Source organism: Ochlerotatus camptorhynchus, unplaced genomic scaffold (assembly GCF_037179485.1).
Source record: "Ochlerotatus camptorhynchus isolate MF236.1 unplaced genomic scaffold, CSIRO-AGI_Acam_v1.1 ptg000209l, whole genome shotgun sequence".
Lineage (NCBI taxonomy): Eukaryota > Metazoa > Arthropoda > Insecta > Diptera > Culicidae > Ochlerotatus > Ochlerotatus camptorhynchus.
The window spans coordinates 4,659,516-4,668,651 of record NW_027040699.1 but is presented as its reverse complement, the minus strand read 5'-3'; positions in this window follow the sequence as shown (position 1 = coordinate 4,668,651).

Here is a 9,136-nt window from a genome sequence, read left to right as displayed (position 1 = left end):
GACAAAGCTTGATATGAATCGAGAAAAGACATAACAAAAAAATTCCCATTAACACACGTGTATCATCTTCGGCTTTACTTCGTGAAGCAGCTTGCGAACAATTTGCTCGTTTCCTTCTACCGCCCCGAGTGAGTTGTGTCGCACTGGCTGCTTGTCATGAAAAAGAACGAAGAAGATTATATCATTATTGCTTTGTACTTTTGACATAGCGTTATTATTCGGTTCGTTGATCGCTTGTTATTTTGTCATTTGGAGATATTTTTGATTCCTTGGACCAGACAATCCCATATTCTTCGGCTCAATGATTGGCCACTCGCAAGAGTCTCAGCCCGTCTGCTTCTGGACAGGGGTTGAGCTAGTGTCTGCGACAGGTTAGAAGGCCACAGAATATCAGTGTTTAGTGTCTACCCAGCTAAAGCTCCTCCCCTTTTTAGTTTTTCTCGTGAAACTCCTTCTCTCAAGAAGTTGGTAAATCTTAGACTTTATCAGCAAGACGCGTAACACTTTTTTCGGTGAATTTATGATCCTAATAATGACCATGCATCAGAACCCTAGTCTTAACCACTTCAAACTAGGGAACAATCAATAGAAGATTAGGAATCACATAGATGAAGACAACCAACTCAATTTTTCCCTTGTTTCAAGATCATCCTCGGTAAACAAAGCCGAGTCTTGTCACTATCAACAAGGCATTAAAAGTAACAAGGACTAAGATGTGTTCCTTTGATTACTGAAAAATCCTGTTCCCCTAGTTTGAAGTAGTGGTAGATCTTACATCCCGTAACGTACCACGAAAAGGTACCACGCCTTCGCCGACATTCTCGTGGTATCCCCACGGCCATGTAAAGACATTCCCAGGTGGTTTCTAAATGTGGTCCTGAGTTACCTGCTGTTCTAATTTTTTGTTCATTGCGCTATATTAAATTATTCCACGGAAATAACACACGTTATAACGTAACCTGAAAAGTGGTCGATTTGATACCAAAGGGCCATTAATATCACTTCAGATATCATCAGTATGTCAAAGAGATTCTAGTATTGTTTAGGATAATAGTTAATAAATTCTTTTAAACAACAAACGAACGAAAATAATCAGTATAAATAATTATCTCTTATTTTATGGTTTTGCTTCTATACATTCAAAAAAAATTAAATTTATCTCTGCCATCATTCACAGCATTTCTTATATCTATATTCAATATAGCATGATCAATGTGCAGAGCAAATGGTGTTTCCGCAAGTGTTACATTTTACTCGCCATTGTGATGAGTTTTCCGTACAGAAATAGTATAAGCAATCTGACTTTTCGGTTCTTCGTCTTAAGTTTTCTCCTTCACAATTGACGAAAACATAATACGGTTTTAGTAAGCTGTGATGCTGAAACACCTGAAAATTGCGAAAATTACTCTTTCTTACATGGTTTGACCGAGTGCAACTCTTACAACTTGTTGTATGCGGAAGATATTGATTTGCTTTTGCAGGAATAATTCAAAGTTTCTTTGTAATTTGCATAATTCCTCTATACTCAAGATTGTATGCAATTTGGAAAAAATCGCGGATCTCTGGGAAATAAACAATTTTCCAGTGAATCAGGACATCCAGATGGACGTTTAATGGCCACCAGGGGATTGAATCAATATAGAGCTGCGATATCGCTTCTCAACTGAAGGTTCTTCATATTTTCTAAAAAAAATCATAAGAAATTGACCTTGATTTCAGCGATTTCGGATATCCAGAGGACCATTTTCTGTTCACTCGGAAGCAGCATAGATATGGTGATGGCATATTTCCTCTGAGCTCATGATTGTATGCAATTTAGAAAAAAAAAGAAATCGCGGGTCTCTGGGTCAACTTTTAAGAATCGACTTTTTTCCTGGTATTTCCGGATACCCAGAGCACCGTATTCCGGCCACCCAGTAGCAGAATCGATATGTTGATGATAAATTTCTTCTATGCTCATAATTGTAAGCAAATCTAGAAAAAAAACACGGATCTCTATGTCTACTTTGAAGAATTAACTATTTTCCCGGTGACTCCGGTCACCCACAGGACTGTTTTCTGGCCACTTGGTTGCAAACCTTCACCACGGTTTATTTTCTCTATGCTCCTGATTGTATGAAATTTATAAAAAAAAACGCGGTCTACTTTCCGGAATTGACTATTTTCCCGGTGAATCCGGATATACAGAAGAGCATTCAATAACCCCTGCGGAACCAAATCAATATGGCACTGACATCTTCTTCTTCTTATTCGCATTTCAAGCTTATTGCTTAGCGCATGTTAGCTTATTGCGTGCTCTCAACTTAGTGTTCTAAATGCACTTCCACAGTTATTAATTGAGGCTTTCGATGCCAATACCAATGCATGAATTTGTATATTGTGTGGCAAGCACAATGATACTCTATGCCCAGGGAAGTCGAGAAAATTTCCAACCCGAAAGATTCCCTCGACCGAAATCGACCGGGAATCGAACCCGCCGCCTCCAGCTTGGTAATATGGCACTGACATATATCTTTTCAACTAAGGGTTCTTCATATTTTCTAAACACTCATGGATCTCCAGGTCAACTTTTAAGAATTGACTATGTTCCCGGTGATTCCGGATATCCAGAGGACCGTTTTCTGGCCACCCGGTAGCAGAATCGATATGTTGATGTCACATATCCTCTTTGAAAAAAATCGCGGATCTCTAGGTCTACTTTCTGGAATTGACTGATTTCCCGGTGATTCCGGATATCCAGAGGACCATTTTCTGGCCACTGCATAATCGCTGCATAATAATGGTTGCATAATCGATAGGGTGATGGTATATTTCCTCTATGCTCATGATTGTATGCAATTCAGAATAAAAATCGCGGATCTCTAGGTCTTCTTTCAGGAATTGACCATGTTCCCGGTGATTCCGGATATCCAGAGGACCGTTTTCTGGCCACCTGGCTGCAGAATTGATATGGTGATGGTATATTTCCGCTATGCTCATGATTGTTTGCAAATTAGAAAAAAAATCACGCAGTTCTAGGACTGCTTTTAAGAATTGACCATTTTCCCGGTGAATCCGGATATCAAGAAAGGCATTTAATTGCCACCGGGGGACCAAATCAATATGTCACTGAGATATATCTTCTTAACTAAGGGTTCTTCACATTTTCTAAAAAAAGAACGGATCTCCAGGTCTAGTTTTAAAAATTGACTATTTTCCCGGTGATTCCGGATATCCAGACGACGGTATTCTGGCCACTCGGTAGAAGAATCGATATATTGATGTTGTATTTCCTCTATGCTAATGATTATATGCAAGTTAGAAAAAACCGCGGATCTTTAGGTCTACTTTCTGGAATTGACTAATTTCCCGGTTATTCCGGATATCCAGAGGACCGTTTTCTGGCCACTTGGTTGCGTAATCGATATGGCGATGGTATATTGCCTCTATGCTCATGATTTTATGCAATTTAGAAAAAAAAAATTGCGGATCTCTAGGTCTTCTTTCAGGAATTGACCATGTTCCCAGTGAATCCGAATTTCCACAGAGCCACCTTTCACGGGTTTTATCGTTCCGATTAGACACCCACAGCTCCAATCGGTTCCTTGTCTGTTCCGTTTGAAAGTAGTTAATCATACCTTTCAAGTAATGGCTCAATCTTAGTAACCAAATTGCCGAAAACCAGTCGTGTCAACATGAATCGACACGCATTTTGCTCGGGACTTTTCCTGGTTTTTTCCATTCCGGCTGGCCAACCACAAGCCCAATTGGGTTTCTATCTATTCAAAACAAAAGTAGATAGCCATATCTTTCGTTTGGTGGTCAAATCATAACGATTGATCATTGCATTGCTGAGAACCAGTCATGTCAACATGCATCGACACACATTTTGCAGCCTTGGGGTTATGTCAGTTAATTTAATTTAAAACGAAATTAAATGACTTGAGCATAACAATTACATGGAGCCGTTGAACATAACAAACATCTACGCATCTGAGCGGCTTGGATAACAAAAATGTGACTCAGAATGCATGAAATTACACTTTTTGTTACCAGGACAATCTTTGTCATTGACGAAAAAATTAATGGGATTTTGACAATGGTTTTTTTGAGGATCAAGTCTATCAGTGACAATAACAATTTGGTCTGTTGGTTACTCGGAGATGATTAAAAACTGCACAATTTAGTCAGACGTTGCGTGTTGTTTTACAAAAATATAATGGTCGTTGCAAGCAATAAATTATGTTTAAAAAAACTAAACTTTGTACAAACCACATTCGAACCACGAACGTTGAAATAATCTGGCCTGTGTTTTCACCACCGGTGCATCAATGTTTAGGAAAATGGAAAGTTTAAAGGAAAATAAGAAGCGCTCATAGTACGATAATTCATCTGTAGTACGTTCGTTCGACGGTTTTTACTATTTATTGTCCTTGCATTATAGAACAAAAAGAAGCGAAGGTAGAAGATGCTATAGGATTTTTTTAGTAATCACTGTCAGACTCTCTTCGTGGAAAAGATAATTTTTAAACCGTGACAATTAATTTTTGGTTTTCGTCAAACGTCACTGACCGTTACCAGAGACCAAGGCTCTACATTTTCGAAGCTCTAAAATGAACTCGAGTTTTGTTTCTCTCATACAAACGTGTTCAATGCTTCATTTCTATAACGCCTAGCTAGACTAAAGGGTGTCCACGATGAAATTGCCACACTATGAAATTGCTCTAACTTTTTAACCGTTGGGTAGAATTTAATGAAAATTTGGGTGGATTTAGTTCATAGTGCATTATTTACATCCTGCAAGTTTTAAAGTCCTGTGATCAAAACTCGCGGAAATGGAGTCGAAAGAACAGCTCGTGCGTGCTAAAATCTTGCGCATTCATCACGAGAACAAGGATCTCTCGCATCGTTCCATCGCTAAAACGTTGGGAATCGCGAATTCCACGGTGTCGCGAGTGATTAAGCGGTTCGAGGAACGGTTGACCACCGATCGGAAGCCCAGAAGTGAAGGAAAAAGTATTCCGTACAACACCATAAATCACAACCGCGTAGTTGGGGCCTTCAACCGAAATCCGAACGCCTCCGTTAGGGATGTGGCTAAGAAGCTGCACCTAAGCCGAAGTTTTGTCCAGAAGGCCAAAACTAAGGCTGGGCTTCGAACGTTCAAGGTACAAAAGGCCCCTAATCGCGACGAGAAGCAGAACAAGTCCGCCAAAACCCGTGCCAGGAAGTTGTACCTCAACATGCTGACGAAAGTTGAATGCTGCATCATGGACGACGAAACATATGTGAAGGCCGACTTCAAACAGATCCCCGGCAACCTGTTTTTCACGGCCAAGGATAAGTTCAGCGTTCCGGAGCATGTCCGCACTCAGAAGATGTCCAAATTTGCGAAGAAATTCCTGGTTTGGCAAGCCATCTGCACGTGCGGGAAGCGGAGTGCACCTTTCGTGACCCAGGACACGATGAACGGACAGGTGTACATAAAAGAGTGCCTCCAGAAGCGGCTGCTTCCTCTCCTGAAGGCCCACAACGTCCCAACAATCTTCTGGCCGGATTTGGCCTCATGCCACTACTCCAAGGACGTGCTGAAGTGGTATGCGGACAATAAGGTCAATTTCGTGCCGACAATGTTCAACCCTCCCAACACTCCGGAGCTCCGCCCCATCGAGAAGTACTGGGCGATTATGAAGCAGCACCTTCTTAAACGACCTAAGGTAGTGAAGACAGTCGAGGAACTGAAGAAAGTATGGGTTTACATGCAAAAAACGGTTGATTCACAGGTTGTGCAGAATCTTATGGCCGGGGTTAAGGCCAAGGTGCGGGCATTTGCGTATGGACTGTAAATAAAATACGAGTAAAATGGTAAAATGAAGTTTAATAGTTATTTCTCAATCCCTGAAAATTTGATGGCAATCGGATGAAAACTCGAATTTTGCAAATCAATTTTGTGTGTGGCAATTTCATCGTGGACACCCTTTATTAGCAAGAAACGAAAATAAAAAAAAAGCAGGACGCTTAGAAAGAAAGGCTGGCTGTGGAACTGCTCGTCGTTGCTTTGCTCATCGCTTTCAATGTAACTAACGTCGATTTTCTAGTTAAACGAAACTTCATTATGGCTTTTAATCCCCTTTCACGAACACTCTATCACCGCTCTTTCATTTTGTTTAAAATGCGTTATGTCCCGTTTTCGATCATTGTTTTTCAGATAAATATATGGATGGAAGATAAATTAAACATATTACGTGTAATCTTCAAGTGTTTTCACGTGAGAAATGCTTTATATGTGTTATTTCATTTTCCGTCATATACGTCATGAAACCTCTGTTGATGTGTTTCATGAAAGAGAAAACTATCAAAGTCGAGCGCTCTTTCGCTCATCCGTTTCACCGAAGCTTGAAAGAAAGACCAATGGAGCGACGGGAGAAAGAGAAACAACCGATTGAACATTTGTTTGTGCACGCCGACTGAGGTTCTAGAATGCTGCGAAGCTGCTCGACTTTAACAGAAAAAGAAAGCCAGCAGTCTCTTCGTCGCATCGATTTGGTCGATTGAAGCTGATATTGTGAGCGCCCTGCCCTGAGAATGAAAGTACATCTGGTTGCACGGCCAACTAAGTTATTTATTCTGCAAGGTTTGGCAACCCGCCATTTTGTGTTCACTTCGAGTGACTTTTAATTTAAGAGACTGTTGTTTGCTTAAGCGTCACGGTAAAACGAATACTTTTTTGACCATATCGGTAGTTATTATTTAAATTAAAAAAAAATGCATGGTACCTTTCTGTAAAAATACACCGAATAAAACGTGACCAAATGTCAGTTTCTTATAGTTTCCCAAAGACAGCGTCGTCAGATAAAAGTGGTTTCAATTCTGCCTGTTTCCTCTTGGTCAACGAATGACGGAAAACTTTCGATTATGTAGCGTAATGAATCTTCCATATTGATTTCAATTACAATTTAGATTTATACGTGGTATACGAGGGGGCAGATAATTAAGTTTATGATTATCTTCTTTCCTTTATTTAACGTCGGTCTCTGTTCCGCAATCTAGTGCCAATCAGCGACGGACATCGGCAATCGAATGTGCAGGAAGGCAGCTTCCACACCTGCGTAGGATATCGCACCCATTCACAACACACATGGGCCGGGACCAACGGCTTTACTTCCCTTCCGAAGGTAGAAGTGACCAAAGATTTTTATGCCTCAGAAAAATCCTACCGACCTCGGCTGGGATTGAACTCAGACCCATCGGGGTGTTAGAAAGCAGTCACGCTTACCACTACACCACCGGCGCCGGCTAAGTTTATGATTATGTAAAAGATTATTTTAAGCCTGACCTCGGACCTGACTTGATTGAAAATTTATGCGTTTCATACATAATTATTCAAATCTCAAAAATTAAATTTCAACCTCAATCTCAATACTCCCCACGCTTTTCCTTGTGAAGCGCTCGTGTTTATTTACATTGCTCGATTGGAAGAGCGTTTGACGGTTTGATTGGAACTTTTGGTTTCAGTCCGTTACCAACTCTGATTGGAAGTTCAAATTTCATCATAACCATTTACTTTCTTGATATTGTTTCAGCAACCAAATCTGTGAGCAGATAGCAATTACGTTTTAAAAATGAATTTTCCGTATGACAGCAACATCGACTGGGAGTATTCTATGGCTTACTTTCCCTACTAACATAACCCCTAAATTAACGAGACATTTTCGAGGGGTCGTAGAGTTTTCTGCATCTCTCTTAAGTAAATGTTGGACTAACATTCCTTTCATATCTCCATCAGTTGCAAGGACGTGACCAGGACAATTCTTAACTGTTGGAGAGGAATAGATCTTAATATGAGAGACTGATTACTCCCTGTTTATTATGTGTTCAGCAATAGATAGTTATCCGACTTTCTCTTCACAACAGTTATGAATGCTGCTTCTTTGCTTCTATGTTTTAAGCTTTTACTTAATTTTCTCACAAAACCTGTCTACCACGACCAGCAACCTTAATTTCCACCACGGTTCAACGAACCCATTCTCGAAGCCTTGAATTAACCTATCAATAAACGAACACGGCAGGCTGGAAATTGATTTTGACATTAGCCGATCTCAACTTACCATGCCACCGGTACACATTTCCTTTTTTAGGGACAAAAAATAAAACAAATTTGCCCTCCGTCGTCCGGCAATTCTCACGCAGGCTAACGAACCAAGCCACGAAATGTCTCTTTCAATCAGCAGCACAGCCACCGGAAAAACCTGCTGACGATGCCCTTAGTTTATCCTGTTCCTGAATTAGCAACCAGCAGCAGCGGTTGGGAAAACATGACCAAAGAAAACATCGGACGGCCAGGCACAGAGAGAGGAGAAAAAAAAAGGTGCCAAGTAGACGACCGGAAACAAAGAAATGCTTTTAGTCCTGAACAAACAGAGAACCGGTTGGCGGTGGCCGGTGGTGTTTCGCTGCTCCATACACAAACACGCACTCTAATGTCCTTTGTGGTTCACCTCTCGCAATCCAAAAATGCTTGGCCAATCCGACCCCTCGGTCGAGGGGGAAAATGGTCAAAAATAGGAACGGGACTCGGGTCATCAATTTTTGATAAAAAGTCCTCCGCGCCCAAATGGGTGTGAAAATCGGATCCGCCTCACATTGACGTATGTACATTGGTATCACTATTGCTGCTTCCATGAGATGTGTCAAAGAAGTCAACTGTGCAAAAGTTGCCAAAGTTTAAGATTTCTTTTCTTCACTGTAGTGCTTTGACTTTGAACAGCCAAAGAGAGATTGCACCGTTTTCTCTTTTTATCGCAGCAAGGGACGATAACTTGATAAAAGGATTTGTCTACCTTTGTTGCACCGAGTCGGTGCAACAACTATAAACGAGTGAAAAATGTTCCCTTTAAAGTTGAATACTGCAAACTGCAAGTAACCACAATGGAGTTGAATTTTTCTTTGAGGAGAAATGGATGGAAATTGGTTGAACAATCAACAATGAGTTTAAAAAAATAAATAGGGAAAGCAATTACGCTGGAAAGAAACTGTGATGATAAAGAAACAGTATTTCAAAAGAATAAAATTTTGCAATGTTTAGTTTAGTTTTCTCTACTATCGAGACTTTAAGCCGTGGGCCTTTTTAGAATGTTGAACCTGCTCTATTCAATGG